Below are 16,331 nucleotides of genomic sequence, written 5' to 3'. Positions count from 1 at the left end.
CGTGACGTCAAGCGGGGCCATGGCAACGGCGAGGGCGCGAGCACGAGCCCGCGCCTCCCCCGGCGCGCCACAGGGTGGAGGCCTCGCCAACAGCCGCGGGCGCCGGCGGCGCGCGGGCCGGCGGGACACGCCTAGAGGTGGCGGCCCCGCCCGCGGGCGCGCGCCTTCCCCTTCCCCCGCCCCTCCCTGACTGCGGAGCTGGGGGGGGGGGAGGGGGGGGTCGTTTGTGTTGCGGGGCTGCCGCAAGGCCGGGCCGGGGCGAGGCGGCGTCCCGCCCACACAGCTGCGGCCTCTGACTCCCCGCCAGCCGCCTCGCCCCGCCTGGCCCGGCCCGGCCCGGCCCGCTCCGGCCGCCGCCCGGCGCAGAGGCCCCTTCACCCGCGCCCCCCCCGCCTTCGCCGCTGATGGGCTGAGGAGATCGGCGGTGGCGGAGCTGCCGCCGCGCCTGTGGAAACGGGGCTCGGGGGGTGGCACCACGTAACGCGGTCGTGGGTTGTGTTGGTGCCACCCCCGCCCCGCGCCCCCCATATGACATACCCCACTCTCCGGGCTTTGTGTTTTCCAGGAGGGCCGAGTTTTCCCAGTTAACCCCCCCTTGCCAAGCCCCCGCAGGGCAGGCAGGCCGAGCTCCGGCACCATGCCCGTGGCAGGGCCGAAGCGTGCGGTCCCCCTGAGGGAGGCGGGCTGGCGGGTGATCTCCCGGGGTACTGAAGGGACAGGGTCTTTCCCGGCACAGCCTGCATGTGCCCAGCAAAGACTGGAACCGCGGGCCGGGTACCTAATCCTGAATCAGGAGTGGGAAGGAGGTTGTGGGTTGGAAAGGCCCAGAGGAGTTCAGCGCAAGGAGCCTGGGGGGGAGCCCGAGGAGTGGTGACCCGGCCCTGAGAGACCCTGCCTGGGATGGTGGGGTGGACATGCGGGCGGGCTCTGCAGATACAGTCCTGCGAGCCTCTCCTTTGAAAGGCAAAGGGGTATTTCTGCCAGCACCACCCAGATGTTGATGAGGCATCTCTCATATGCTTTCTCCTGCGCTCTGGGGATCAGTACCCTCTCACAGAATTAGAAGATGGAAAGTAATATGATGGAGAAGGCACCTCGATACATCTTTTGAAAAGGGCCAGGCAGAATAGAGGCGGTAGAGACATTTTTTTCATGCAGACACAGGTTGTATCTGGCAGTGCCACAGAACAGGAGCATCTCTAGCAGGAGAGAGCGATTCCTTCCCCAGGGGCTTGCTCCAGGCTCTCCTGCCTGCGGGAGACCCCCGCGAGCACACCACCCTATTCCATTTCAATGCAAGGTCTCATGTAAAACCTCAGGCTCTGGTCACATGGTCAGTTACTGTATCCCAGCTGTGGAGCCATAACTGGAAATCAAGCATTACCAGCTTTCTGAGTGACTCCTGCTCGGATAATCATTCAACACAACTCATGCAGAAATAGCCACAGTGCAGGACAGGCATGTATTTCTGTAGACAGAATCATAAAAATCTGTTGGTAGGGCCGTATGATGAAATAGCATAGGAAGAATGAGGTGCTTGCTTCTCAGAAAGCAAGAGGAAATTAGGAATCTGTTAGTGCTCTTGACAAATGACTGGCCGGGACCAGGTTGATAGGCTACCAGAGAAAACAGCGTCAACGGTTTCCCCTGCAGATGTGCTGCCTTCTGCCTCACGCTTTCCTAGTTTTGCCTGCATGCCTGTCTTTTCCAGGCGCTTCTGAGGTAGGTTCTCTGCACGCTCCCTGTCTTCCTTCCACCTTGCAGCGCTCAAGTGACTGTAGACCTGAGAGAAAGTGACCAGAACAGAGGTTTATTTCTAAATCTTCAAAATAATGATCTTGCCTTTTGACTAAGTATCAGAAAGGTGCTATTTTAAGCTCTGTTAAGAATAGGGCTTTTTTTTTTCATTTACCCTTAAAATTGTACCATATAAAGAACCATTAGGTTTTCTGTGGTGGCATTTTACCTATAGGATTTGTTTATGGATCCCTTACTACCCTTTCTCATGGCCTAAGATGTATGTTGGAGTTTGTCGTACTTATTTTGTCCATCTAAACTTCTGTTATCTTAGACATTGATTTAACAGTGGGGTATATTTTTTTCTTTGATTTCTTGTCAGTTCTAGTGCCTTCCATTTACTCCAAGGTTTAATGAATTTCACCTGCATTACTGTGGAATATTGCTGGAACAGTTGTGAAGAGAGAAGAAAAAAAAAGCAAAGTGGGCAATGCTGGGTAAATAAAAGCTCACTGGAATTTACTAGCTGTGTCAGGTGAGAACATCACTGTTTAATTTAAATGTTAAGAATATAACCTTCCTTTTACTTCCCCAATGATGCTTTGTTGGGATATTCAGATACAGCAGAGTTAATTTTTGAAACAAGTGTTGTAAGGCTCAGGATCATTATGTATTCCAATACACAATGCTTCTTCATCTTATGTTTTTATTTTTTACCATTATTTTCCACTTTAGGAAGCAATAGGAGGAGAGCTTGAGAACTGTACTTGAACACAGATGGTATGATGGCACAGCATTTGCTGCAACTTGCTTCAAGTTATGTTACAGAGTTCATTTTTAACATAAGCTTTAAACCTTTAGTTTGTAGAAAAGTCTCATTGAAATGGCAACCGCCCAAACATAGGCTATACATTTTCAGAGGTACTTGAATATTTTGCAGTAACATGATGAAAAATTAACTGATACAGGAGAAATTGTAATTCTTAGAAGTGCATGAAGAATCCAGACTGGGAGCATACGTTAGATGAAGCGCAAGTATGTATCGCGTTTTGGTATCTCCAGGAAATATAGGGGAACCCCTTGTGAAGTAGGCTGCAATGCTGTAGGCAGTGTTAATAGTTTTGTGGAAGGAAAACATCAGCCTTTCCATTCAGTCCTTTCCATTATTTCTGGTTTTGACGTGAATGGAACGTCTCCTGCAATAACCCTAATTGCCACTAACCATGTTTTTTGTTTGCTAACAGCCCCATATGTCAATAGACACTGAACTAATTCCTCTTTAAGTGGGGTATTTTTGCCAAACACCATTTCCACTCCTCTGGATTTCATGAACACTGCCATTTGAAACGGATCCATGGAATGAGACTTTACTCACCTTTGCATATGTCGTTTCTTGAACAGATACTCTCCTGCTGTCTTCTATTCTTACATTTCCTGCACTTTCCCCCCAGTGTGGAATGTTTTATTTTGTCTTGCTTATTGCAGTTTTGACCAGGGAACTTGGTCTCTTAAAAAGATAGGCTTTAAGCAGTTTCCCTTTTCTTCAAATGCATTTTCTCTGCTGCTCTCCACACAGCTTTTTGTTCGATGACTTGCACTTTCACTATCTCAGACTGTCAGGCGTACTTGTCAGCAGCTAGGAGCAAAAACTCATTTGTAGAGTTAGACACATTTGCATATGAAAGTACATATATGTATGTTTATTTACAGTCATTCTTACTTTACTTTCTTATATGAGAGGAAGAAATGGGAGGAGGGAGAGCAAGAAAATGATCCCAGATACCTTTTATTCTCCTTCTAACACATTATATAGTTCTTTCTTCTTCCCTCCCATCCTTTCTCTCGTAAGTGTTTAGTTATTCTTCCCTGTGCTTAACCATATTCAATTAACAGTGGATGGGTAGCAAGGCAGGGTTATGGAAGAGGATGGCAGGGGTTTTGGGGGATCACCCTCACACAGGCCAGGGAATGCAGTCCAGGAAGTCTGTAGGAATAGCTCTTAAAAGTCAGAGAATGCTGTCAGGACTGGAAGGCACAGTGGTGGTTACTCGTGGTGCTAACCAGGCTGCTGCTAGCAAATGGAGATGTTCTGATTGATTGGTTTTTTTCCTGGGAACAGGAAAATGAGGAAAGGCAGCCTAGCAAAGGGCGCTTCTCTGGAGACCAGGAGATGATTCTGCAAATCTACAGCCTGCAAGGGAAAAAAATGAGTTGGCAGCTCTGCTGTGTGCTCTCCTGCTGTCAGGAGCTACTCTTGCGAAAGCTGCTTGCCCAAAATCCTGACTGTGGTGACTTTGTTACATACCTTTCTGTGCTGATTTTCAAGGCAACATGATTATACTGTATATAGGAGTATTCTTACGCAGCCTCTGTGTGCTTCTGGGGGGCTTTGAGATTCTTGACCCCACTTAGCAAAAGCAAGAGTGTTGGAGTATTACCACCTTTCTGGAATAAACCCTTCATTAACATTTTTAGGAATATGTCCTAGCTATCTTTATTTCTTTGCTTGGCCACAGCCTGTGATTTACAAGCCAAACTTCAAGCTTTGCACAAGGGAATGAGATCTTTTATTCCTCTTCTTTGTAGCCTGATCGTGCTTTTGGATCAACTGACACCCTTCCTCCTCAGGACACTCTTAAAGGTTGACCCAACTGAGGCACTTTAGTGAGGGATAGATGCATTTTACACTTGAGACTTGACTTTTCTTTTTGTCGTCGTTCCCCACCCCCCTAGTAGTCTAAAATGAATCAGAATCTGACTTTCTGTTAGGTGCCAGTGATAAAACATGTAAGTTGTGGATAAGGCTGCTGTTTTCCGTTGCTGAGTGGAAACTAGTTAGAGCTGCTGGATCTCACATGGCCTTTCTCTTTGCCTTGTTGAAGATGTCCTCAGAATCTTTTCTAACCTGCTCACCTGCCTGTCCGTAGTCTAGTTTTACAAAAAATGATGCATTTAGCTGAAGAATCAAAGTACCAGTGCATCCTCCATAAGTAATCCTGTACCTTGGATTAAAATTCTCAAATGATTTTGTGTATGGACTGGTTTAAGTACACGTATTAGAGAGTTAATGCATGGCTGGAAGAGTCCCCACAGGTGATTCCTCACATTCAACTGTCAGTAAAATGCAAAGGTCATTTTCACAAAAATAATTTTAAAATGTTTGCATACATCTTGTCACCGAAATGACAAATGTCCAAGAAGGATGTCAGGATACCCATCAAATAAATGGCATAGAAGTGATGAATTGTAAGTTAGCACGTTCCCTGATGCTGGAAAAAAAAGTAAGGTAAAATGGCAACTTTTTTCACAGGACTTGTCACCAAATGATGAAGATAAATTGGCATTGCTCTTTACTTCCTACTGATCTTTCTCAGAAAGGAAGCTAGATGCTGTTCTTCCTTGTTTAGAAAAAGCTCTTGAAAGGTATGAAAGACTGTAAGTTTACACAGGGGTCACCAAGAGCTGAATTTAATCTAAAGAACTTTTATTTCTGACATTTAGCATATGAGATGGGGGAGAACATCAGGACCTGGCTGCACTTGAAGGGCTGTAATAACTTCCTGCAACCAATTAGCTGAAAAGAGGATTTGAGAGGTCTGGGTGGCAAGGCTGTCACATATATATAGGTCCATATACGCATCTCATTTGGTTCCTTTCATTGTAATGTTTAAGAGCATTAGTGACATACTGAATGTACAAGTGCACAACTTCTTGAATTGCTGAGAGCTTATTTTGAAATCAGGCACCTTGGCATTGCTTTGGGTGTATCTACTTTCCCAGGAAAAATTCAGTTTGTTTCTGTACCTGAGTTGATTTTACAATATTAGATGCAAACTCAAAAGATGCACGGAAGAACAAAGTTCATCACTCTTGAATATGGTTGATTAATCAGGCTATTTTGAGATACAGGTAAGGAGCATTTTAGAGATGCTGCTGCAGTCATCAGAACCGTGAAGAAATCAAATGAAATATCCCCAGCATCAGCAATAAAAAGGAGATTTAACATGAGCGTTTGAAAACACTTGGCCAGACAGAGGTCTGCAAGTGAAATATATATGGTTTATATACTATGATTTTATTATATTTGCATTCTTAACCGATTGTCCAATGCTGAGGTATTTGCTGTCTTCCAAAGACACGTGGGAAGAGCCTATCACATGTTCTCTTCTCCATTTCTCCCTACAGGAAGGATGGATGGTGCCAAAATGGGCATGCTTTGCCGTGGGATGCATGGAGGCGGTTGGCCACCCACTCCGCTGGGAGCACTGACTGCACATGGGTCCTCCGGGGCTGGAAGTACAAGTTTGAGTGAATTTAATATGGTATTGCTAAAGTAAATGTGCATTGGTCTTATTCTGATCCTCCACACAGGGCTGAATTACTGAATCCAAAGTAATTCTGTTGGTTTATAGATGAAAACAGTTCTTTTATTTTTGCAAACAATAGCCACTGGGATTTGGGAACTTGGAACTCTTTTTAGCTTGTATTCATTTCCGTTATGTGTAACTGCTCTTGAGTAAGCAACATAATAGTTAAAAAGTGTTACCAGAAGAGACAGGATGTCTTGAAGCAAACTTCAGACTAACATTATTCTATTATACCTACTTTGATTTATTTTTGCACTTATTTTTTATTTATTTGTGCTTACTAGCTAATGTTATTTTAATGTTGACTGTCAGGAAAAAGGCTCCATAATGTCTTGTTTCAAATCAGTTCTGCCACTTAATTTCAGAGCTTCTTGTCTTGTATGCATTTATCCTGAGTTTGTCTCTTGTTTTTTAAATGACAGATTATTTATTTTCTGTACATTCTTTAGAAATGCACTATTTAGAAATAGCTGTTAAAGTTGAAGGCATCAGAAAAAATGCTAGGGTGCATGTTACCCATCTCACAGGGTACTCCCTGAGGACTTCTGGAGAACCTCAGAAATGAAATAGTGTAGCTGCTATAGGATACATGCAAACTCTTGCTATAAACATTTGCCGTTAAAAGGATCAATAAGTAATATACCAAGCCTATATTTTCATAAGGTAATCCAAATAATTACTAATACATTGCATGGTGTGTTAGATGATCCTTTGAAGTTAAAAATGGAATGACACAGCACTTCAAAGTCATTTTATGAGGTGGTCTAAAACCCGACAATTTCTAGGAAGAAAAATCTCCTTAATGTCCTACTGATACCTGAATGGTTCAATAGAGGTATGGATGAAGGTGAACTTACTAATATATTTTATTTAGATTTTCACAAGCCCTTGGCAGAATTATCACAACAGGCTACTAAAGAAATTGAAGATGTAGTTTTAGAAGGCCAACTTAGCCCCCTAAATACATATTTAATTAACTGTATTCAAGTTATAGGCATTAATAGCATTTCTAATCTTGAAGGTTTGTAATGCAGTAGGAACTTATATTTTCCACTGGTAGAATCACTCGGTTCTCTTGTTTTTGCTGCTGAGCATGTGCAAAACTGTCTTGACAGCTCCAGGCTGCTAAGCCCCAAAGAAATACATAAAATAAGCATTTTCTTGCAAGTTTCCTCACAACTGCCTGTCAACTTCAGTTTTGCATCCCAGCAACCAATTTCAACTCATTTTATTTTATACTGACTACATTTATCACAATTTATTTTATATTCTTGATAGGATTGAAAGAGGCTCTCAGGGCCACAGATTGCTGCTGAAATATTAGACAACATTTGGCATGAACAGGATCAGAAATTAAAACCTGGCATTTTTCAGCCTGGTTGCCTTTGAAAGGAGGTTTATGAGATTGTGTTGTTTATCTCTCTGTACATTCAGCAATTCCCCTTAAAAACTTTGGGACCCAATTTCAACCAAATTTGAAAGATGAGCTGAAATCTCAAGATAAATAAGGTCTGTGAAAAACTGCAGCTGTACAGAGGACAAAGCGCGTAATTAAATGCCTGCGCTGTGGAAAAGGCAGGTGGAAGCCAGCCTTTATATAGTGGTTGAGAGCTGCCAGCCTGCCCGAGTATGCTCAAAGAGTTTTGATTGAGCATAGCAAGTGCCCTATACAGAGAACGGGTTTCTGAAGAGAACCTGAGGTTGTTACGGCAGAGGAAATTTTAGGAGGCAAAGAATGCAAGTCCTTCAAAACAATGAATCAAACCCCACCTTGTTTGTTTTATTTCTTGCAGAGCAACTTGATTCTCATGCCCTGCCTCTTCTTCCTCCTTCCCACCCTCAACACCGTTTTTCCTCCAAGGATCTCCAGAGTCTGTTACTATCTTTGTATTCCCCTTGGTCTCCTGGCACAGCATCAATTCCTGTAACTTAACCAGCCTAAGAATTCTGTCTGATTTAGTAATGAGGTCTCAGATATACCCTGGTGGGAGCCAGTTAATGGCTGTTTCTTCATCCAAAAAGTTCAACCAGGCTGTTAGGATGTGCTCGTGTCAATAGCTGGAACAAAACTATTTGGTACTGACCCCTTTCCATCCTGACTGGAGAATCTCCTGCTTCAATATTTATACTCATCAAACATTTGTGGATTCTTACTGTGCCCCCCTGACAGCTACCTGACATTTTAAAGACCCAGCGTTGTGTGGTGGGACTAGTGAATCTAGTTTAAAAAAAGATAATTATTTAATTTTTTTTCATCTATACACACATTTCAAGTAGTATATCCAACCCAACGTCGCAATGTTTTGAGAATACTCCTATAAGGTATGGAGACTTACAGCTGTCCCACAGGGTCTGTATTACTCTAAAAAAAGCATGTGAGAGTTGTATATTTTACAAATAAGCTCAGCTGAAGAAACAAAGAAAAATGCCTTGCCTCCTTTTTGTCTTTTCTGTCAGGTTCTTCCTCAAGATGGATACTTTATGTAGCAAGGAAAGTTTTTGTAGTTCTTCTCTGGTCAATTATCTAAACGGGACACGATTGAGCTGATGTCAAAACAAAGAATACGCACATGCATAGTGGGCTGTGATAAAAGCTGCTCTTCTGTACAACTTCTCAGTTTGTGAAACCTGTCTGGTTTTGTATAATAGATAAGCCCCAGGAAGTATAAAATTAGTGGGAGTGCTTGTAGTGTGGCCAAGTTACAGTTTTATAGTCGTTTAAAGGTCAGTAGCAAATTGACATCTACACCCAGTCAGTCCTGCAGGGTGAGGCTCTGTAGGGACAAAGCTCTCAGGCAAACACCCACAAGATTTGCCTGTGGCCATATGGAAGAACTGAGGCTGAAGAAGGGGCTGAGATCCCATGCTGCCACTTGCATGCCAGGGCCAGAGTTACCAAGCCAATCTTTCTCGTCATTTATCGAGGGCAGACTTTGAAACCCAAGCCTCCAGGAAAGATTTTTGAAGCAAAACCTCCAGCTCTAAGGTCCCACGGTGCAGGTACTCTTCCCTGTGCCGCCCTCACCCCCCGCCCCCAACTTCTGGCTTCTCTTTTTCTTGTTACGTAACCTGAAAATGAGGTTTCAATGAGAAGAAAGTTAAACTACTGAAGGAGACTACCAAGTTTATGGATGTTACTATCTTTCAAATATTTAATGTCTTACTTCTAAGTTAAATTTTTTTTCTTCCAAACTTGTCAGGCTCCTGACTAGCCTCATTAAGAGTGCAACTAGACTGTAACCAAATGATCTCTGTGATACAGTAAGTGGCACGTGAGCAGCTGTAATAGCAGTAGACTTAGCTTCAGAATGCTCTGAGTTCCTCTGAGCTTCACCAACAGATTTGTTGATCAGCTCTAGATTTTACAATGTCATTTTTCTTCTTTAACAGAAAAACTGTCACCAAGACTGGTTACAGCTCACGCCTACAAATACAAAAAGTTGTATAGAGATAACAGCACACAGGAAGACTTGCTAGGCCATGGATTAAGATGTGTACCACTGCCAATTTTCAGAGAAGATGGTTTGCACAATGAAAGCTCAGAACTCAAAAGCAAAGATTGGGTGCTTTTCTAAGGAGAATAGGTGGAGGGACAAGATCTGGGGGAAAACCCTAAACCCCAAAAACCTGCTGTAGAAAATGTTCCACCTGCTGTGAAAACGAAAAGGAAGGTGGGTAATAAAAGAAGTATGAAGAGTATCTGTTTTCAGAATGTGGCTGAAGAAAAAGAGGTAGTGGAAATCACTACTACAGATGAAATCTTCAGATGGTCTTAAAGCATGGAAAGATCTGTGCTGCATCCCACAACTAGGGGAAAGCGCATGGGGTGGGAGGGTGTAATAAGCAGGTCATAAGACAAGGTGGAGATTTGGAAGTGTCCAGCTAGAGCTATGGTTGATGTTCAGGCAGGAAGTTCCTAAAATGTCCTGAACTCCACAGAGCATGCTTAAATCCATGAGTCAGTGCAGTATACAGAATCACAGAAGATCTCAAGTTGGAAGTGACACAGAACAGATCATCCGGTCCAGCTCCCTGTGCCCTGCAGGACTTACGCTAAACCAAATCAGCACACTGCCTGCTGTCCTCAGGCTCAGGTGCTTTGGGCTACAGCTGCCAGTTTATACTGGGACAGGGACTGGGGTTCCAGTTTCTACTGGGACAGGGTGCAGCCTGTACTGGGAGGGGGTCAGGGGATTCTGTTTGTACTAGAAGGTAAATACATATATATACGCACACGTGCACGCACATGTGCACGCACACACACGCACGCACGCACGCCACAGCTACTCACCACTGACCAAGAAGCTCTCTGAACTACTTGTTTTCCCCATGTCACAGATAGCTGGTGATGAGGCCGACACGGTTCGGAGTTCTCTTTCTAACCAAAGTTTTAAGCTCGGTGCACAGCCACCTGATCTGCAATACCAAACCTACCCCTCCAGCAGCTGGACGCAAACTCAGGGAAGTTCCCTGCACGTTCTTGGGTCACAAGCCAGGCTGACGTACCTGTACCTCAGCTGTAAATGAAGCCTCCTCTGACACTTGTGCAGCATGCCACTCCCAGGAAGATTTAGGAGTGCTAGCCATGCCCTGCCTCTGGCTCATGCGGTCCCTGGCACCACTCTGACATTCACAGAAGAATGTACATCGCCTGCGTATCTCTCCAAGTAAACAAGGCTTAGCAGCTCAAACGGTGTTCAGATGGCTCTTCGATACATTCATTTGGGTACATGTGGCTCGAAAGTGCTCTTTTTCTATGCCTTGGTGCTTTGCCACCAACCAAAAATCACCCCCACCCCCCCCCTTCTTCCCACAGACCAGCCTTGCTGGTGATTTTGGCCTGCTCCTCCCTTCCCCAGCGAGCTTCTTGCTCTGACAAATTCTCCCTTGGCAACAATAGCTCCTGCTGGGTTCCTCCCAGTCTGTGGTCATGGCTACTGGGGTGTGAAGTGTTCTGCCCACCTGAGTCAGAAATGCTCGGCAGCTCGACTGACAGCGTAACAAAGGGCAAGTCATCAGCTGAATTGTACCCAGCGCCGGGACTGGCTCGGTGGAAAGGGCTGGATGTGAGAATACCTGGCCAAAACGCTGCAGTTTCTCAAATTATTTTTTCAGCTCCAACAGCCTGCAAACTGCTTCAAATTTATGAATCCATTCTGCATGTAATTTAAAAGTGCATTTTCTTCAGAGAAAAGATAAATTGCAAAAATAAAAATGTTTCTCTACCTACAAACAAGCCTGTGTTACGTTTTGGGAGTGGAAAAGAATCCCCAAACTAGATTACAACAATACACAGTATATTATTTTGATTACAGTTGTTCTAACTGAATATTTTTACAGATCTAAAAACGTTCAAAAGGATTTAAAAATAAAGGAAGCACATATTTTTTATTTGATCCTAGGGCTTTAAAATCTCAATTCTATCTCCATGTTTGCTGGAGATCCTTTCCTCTGCTTCTTTTATACTGAGCAGTATGTATCTCACTGAACAGTAAGGTACTGTTTTTCTTAGTCTTTTTGGGGGAGGGTCTTAATCTTAATTAATCTGAATTAGACACTTTGAGGGAAGGCTGGCTGCTGAGCCCGCAAAACCAGCGATACTCCAAACCCAGTGTTTGTGAGAGGTGCAGTACCAGTGGGGGCTTGTTCTGTAGCCTAGTGGGGGGCATCTTTGCTGGGCCAAGTGCATGTGCTCTTTTTGTGTCACACCTGTTGTTGTCTTCCTTTGAGCATATGTTCATTGCTGTCAAGTTAGCAACCCCGCACAGTTGGCTGGCTGCAATGCCGAAGGGAAAGTCTTTTATCAGGCTGGGGGGCATTAACATGTGGTTTCCTTGGGGAGATGAAAATGGCAGGTTTCTGCATATGTTTGTTTCTTCCCATCTTTTTTTATGATGAAGGAAGCCAAGGTCTGATTTGTTATCTATAGTGTGGTTTCGGTGTTTCACCATGCTGCTTACCGCTGCAAGGAAGGTGCTAGGGAACCCTGATACTCCTCAGAAAGGTAATCTGAGTTTATTTATTTTACACAGTAATAATCACCAGATAACACACAGAAATAGTTCTAGAGCACGGAGCAGAACCACATTTCCTCACCTTTGGCTGTGAGCTCTGGCCAGCAGACCAACAGGATGTGATTGCTTTCAGGATCAATGTTCTGTCATTAATTTTTGTACAAATATAACACATATTTAGTAGGAGCTAAAGGTCCCCTTGTGAAGCCTGACAGCGAGAAGCATACCCTGACGGACTTGTCTTCTCTCAGGTGGAGGAATGAATTGAATCTGGGTCCACTGTGTCCAGGGTGCTCTTCCCACTGAAGTACTGGGTTACAGTGATGGGGAAGAGGAGGTAGGCAGCTTTGCTCACTGTTTGAAAGGAAGACATGGTACCTGCTTGCTCGTTTCTCAGCTCCATCTTCGGAAGAAGCAATCGGCTCTTAGCTCCCCGGCAAAGAGAGTTCCTTCCCTGCAACCTGGGTGCAGGCAGAATGAAGATGCGCTGCTGGAGAGGAGGTGCAGGGGATCCGGAGGCCAGGCCGGCGTTTTCAGGAGATGACTGGCATGGCTGCAACGGGCCTGCATCGTGCACAGCAAGTAGGAGGTACCTCTCTACGTAGGCAGAGAGCCTGTCCTCCGGGAAGTACCAAAATCTTGCCAGAACTTGATATGAGGTGGGTGGGGAGGAAAGGGAGGTTTCCATGTTTTACGCTGAAAAGACATGCATATTTACAAGCCTCTGTGTTCGCGGTCTTTCTTCCTGTGCTCCGTATAAACAGGAGTCAGTCCCAGTTAGAAGGCAGTTGAGTATGGGATGGGCTGTGGGTTATTATTTCCATAACACTTGCGTGTAAAGATGTCAACCAGTGCTGAGACCCCGTTAGGCTATAAACACAGCAAACTGGAATCCCTTGGAGAAACAGAAAGGTAGATGACTTGCCTGCAGTCAAACATAAGTCAGTGGCAAAAATAGTACCTGGCCCCTGGACTAAAAAACTGGCGTGGAATCAGCGTGGTTTGTCTTGTGCTTCCCGCAGCTTGCAGACAGATGTGAATATGTTGGGCTAAACTGGAATCTGTTAGATCTAATTGAGCCTTAATTATAATACATTAAACAATTAAAATAATGAAGATCAGGCACAATCAAATTTCAAAACAAAGAGATTTAGCAAGATTAGACTGTTAAAACTGTACGGATGATGCCATTAATCTTGGAGGAGGTCCAACACAAACGATACAGTATCTAGCCAGCTGGGAAGACGGCAAACTGGAGGCAATATCAGGTTTCCAACATAAAGTGTAAGGGAGTAAATGGATTTTCCCCTTTCATTTTACAGCTTTATTTTTAGACAAGAGCAAAATACCGAACATATCAAAACACGTATATGCATGAACATATAACATAGGTGTGATGGCTGTGAGTCATATAAATTTGTGGACTGCAAGGAGGCAGGGAGTTCACAGCTTGAAACACTTGGTGAATTATATATACTACTGCACTTCCCGTTTATGTTTTTAAGAGTTATCCTGTAGTAACTTTAGCACTGAGGAAGCTGGCTTTGACTGACAGCTCCGGGAGCAGAAGTTGTTCTTTGTCCATAAGACAGGTACAGCACTTCAGGAGATGAGAGGGGACTTCGGGCCCCACACTCGTGCCTTTCCTGGCCTCTCCAGGGATCTCATCATCACTGTTGTCAACAGTAATGCATTTATGACACGCTGTCACTTCTGAGAAGCACCCGCTGTGCTGCTCGCATGAAGCCAGGCTTCCTCCAGGAAACCCGGAGCTGGTGGAAGGTCCTGGAGCCCAGGCACAAAGCCACGGGGAGGGAGTGCTGCGAAACACCCCAGAGCCGTTTGTTGGAGGCAGAGGGTGGGGAAGAACAATATGTAACAGTTGATAATGGAAAAGGAGGTAAATGTGACCAAAAGCCTGGCCTGCAGTTCACAGGTAAAATGATTTTACCAGAAAAGGAAATTCTTTTTAAAAAGCCAAAGAAAAAATACATTATGAGGCCTCCTCTGGGAAATAAGGATGAGCAATCTAAACTGTGGGTTTTCTTTGTATAATCGAACATTGCATTCCTGCAGGGATCTTTTTACTTGGTTCTTTGCTGTCTCTGACTCCTCTCGACAATGTATACAAGCTGCAGTACAGAAAATAGAGAGAGTGAACGCTGTATGGAGAGAATTTAATTTGTAAGCCCTTGTGGGACTGTGGGTAACTATGGAAAGAACGGAGGAAGATGAGTGAAAAGAAATCCTCCTAATGTCTGAATGTATTAAATATTTAATTGAAAGAAAGCAAAAGAGGCACCAGAAGGAGTTTATAATTCTTGGAAAACCTAAAAAAGAATATTAGGCAATGTATTCTCTTTTCTTCTTCAGTTTTGCTTTACACAAACTTAGTACTGTGCCACTTCCAAGGAGGAGAATTTGGGCCAAGGATTTAGCAAGAGACATCTGAAGACCTCAGAAAAAGCAAGGGACTGGGGAAACAGAACAAAAGAAGAGACTCACTCTCTTTTTCAACAACCATGATCTTTTCCAGTTCTTCAGGAGACACGTGTGAAGTCCTGCATGGGTGGATGCCACGCACACCGAGATGCAAATGCTAGACACTCATTGCTCCACAGCAGGCAGCAGACGGACAATAGCAATGCTGCTTAATTTCAGGCTGACTCAGGAATGAAAGATTTTTGGCATACTGATCTTGACCTCTCTCTTCTGTCCTGTCAGCTGTTACTTCCCAGTGCCCTTGGGCTGGCTGAATTTGTTCTTGCTGATGGCCCTTACATAGTTCCCCTGTCCTGGTACTCATGTTGAAGCTGGGCTTTTAGGTCTTTGGGTAGATCTTGGAACTGCAGATTAAAATCACATACTCCTGCTTTTATTAGATTTGCTGAGGTTCAGAAGTTGCTGGTAGCCTGATACACTCCACCATTTACTGGCTGTGAATTATGTAGATACTCGTATTTTTAATTTCCTTTCATTTAGCTGTGTGTGCAGGACCTCTGTCATGACCAGCAGGGAACTCTCCCCTGGGTACAGAGAGGCAATTCAGTGTCTGTGCCAACCCTGGCTTGTAAAAGCCTGGCAGCTCTTGACAAACAAAGCCTAGAAATGCTGCTATTAAAAGCATTTATTGAATAAATCCATATGTGACAAAATGATAGCTGCAAAAAGCAGTGGAATTGTTTTTTAATGGATAAATTTTATTTGAAAGGTAAAGCTGAGCTGCTAAGGCTCAGAGAACAGTCACCTGAGGATAGAGCTTTGAGCAACGTGGGAAAAATTAGAACCACTATGAACAATATAGGGGATAATAGATTTGAGAACATGTCTGCTTTGAGTGGGAGCTTTTATGTAAAGAAAGGAGAGGATAAGCCTGGATTTAACTTTGGTATTTGAACGCTCTCACAGATAGAGGTAGAACAAACCCTCATTCCCTTCAGCAAGCCTGCAGCAGTTAGAAACAAGAGGACCCCTGTTCCTCGATGCAGGGGTCAGCAGATGGTGAAGGGGTACAGTGCGCAGGCTCTGACCTCCTGGTGAGCTGCACAACTGAGCTGCCAGGGCCCCCAGTCTGCCTTGGCACCTGGGCTGCATGTCACACCAGCCCGTCAGCCTGTGCTCAGCCGTCGTGTTCAAGGGACGCAGGGAGCTGAGCTCTGTTGGTTGAAACCTCCCTACGCAGAGGAGCAAAGGAGCAGCTATTGTGTAAAGGCTGTTGTAACAACTGAGGAGCAGCTCCGCTGGAAATACAAAATTGCCATGGGAGAGGATCCTATTTTTATGTCTCTCTGCTTAAAATGTCTTTGCTTTGGCCTTGCTTGGGTGATCAGAACTTGCTCTAGACACCAAAAAAGAAGGGAAAAAAAAGCAGCCATTATTTAAAAAGAGGCACGTGGGCAGTATTTAGCCACAAATGTAAACCAACATTGGCTATCCGAATTGTTTCTTAGGATGCTGAAAAGAATCTGTCATGATGAGCTTTGGACAGGTGATTGCTGGGGGTGGATATGGATATTTCCTGGTGAGGGATGAGGAACCCTTTACTGGAACTGGCAGAGGCAGATGTGGTGACCTAGAGGTGCAAAATAGCCTCTCTGGGAATGAGAGGTCTCTAGTGAGGACAGACAGCCGTGACTGCTGCTGACATACTTGAATGCAGTACGGCAACACTCAAACTTCAAATTCAGGAATTTCTTGGCACATATAATGTCCA

The 16,331-nt window shown here is 44.5% G+C and overlaps 2 long non-coding RNA genes across 4 annotated transcripts; one reads left to right on the top strand and one right to left on the bottom strand.

Annotated features, from left to right (window-relative positions):
- Window positions 1-1,443: 1,443 nt before the first annotated feature.
- LOC114017580 (uncharacterized) lies at window positions 1,444-3,412 on the bottom strand. Its single transcript, XR_003562719.2, has 2 exons — window positions 3,113-3,412; window positions 1,444-1,783 (listed from the first exon to the last, which is right to left on the bottom strand). It is a non-coding gene; the product is annotated as an uncharacterized LOC114017580 (long non-coding RNA).
- On the top strand, window positions 1,600-11,363 carry LOC114017581 (uncharacterized). 3 transcript variants are annotated; one of them, XR_003562722.2, is made up of 5 exons: window positions 1,600-1,722; window positions 2,120-2,272; window positions 5,923-6,039; window positions 9,305-9,365; window positions 9,495-11,363. It is a non-coding gene; the product is annotated as an uncharacterized LOC114017581 (long non-coding RNA). The 3 variants fall into 3 exon arrangements; XR_003562721.2 differs by having other exon boundaries at window positions 5,923-9,365; XR_008731474.1 differs by having other exon boundaries at window positions 5,923-9,775; window positions 10,443-11,363.
- Window positions 11,364-16,331: the final 4,968 nt, after the last annotated feature.

This window comes from Falco cherrug, chromosome 3 (genome assembly GCF_023634085.1).
Source record: "Falco cherrug isolate bFalChe1 chromosome 3, bFalChe1.pri, whole genome shotgun sequence".
NCBI classification, from domain to species: Eukaryota; Metazoa; Chordata; class Aves; order Falconiformes; family Falconidae; genus Falco; species Falco cherrug.
The sequence above is the reverse complement of the archived record's forward strand: the minus strand, read 5'-3'. Positions and strand labels throughout refer to the sequence as shown.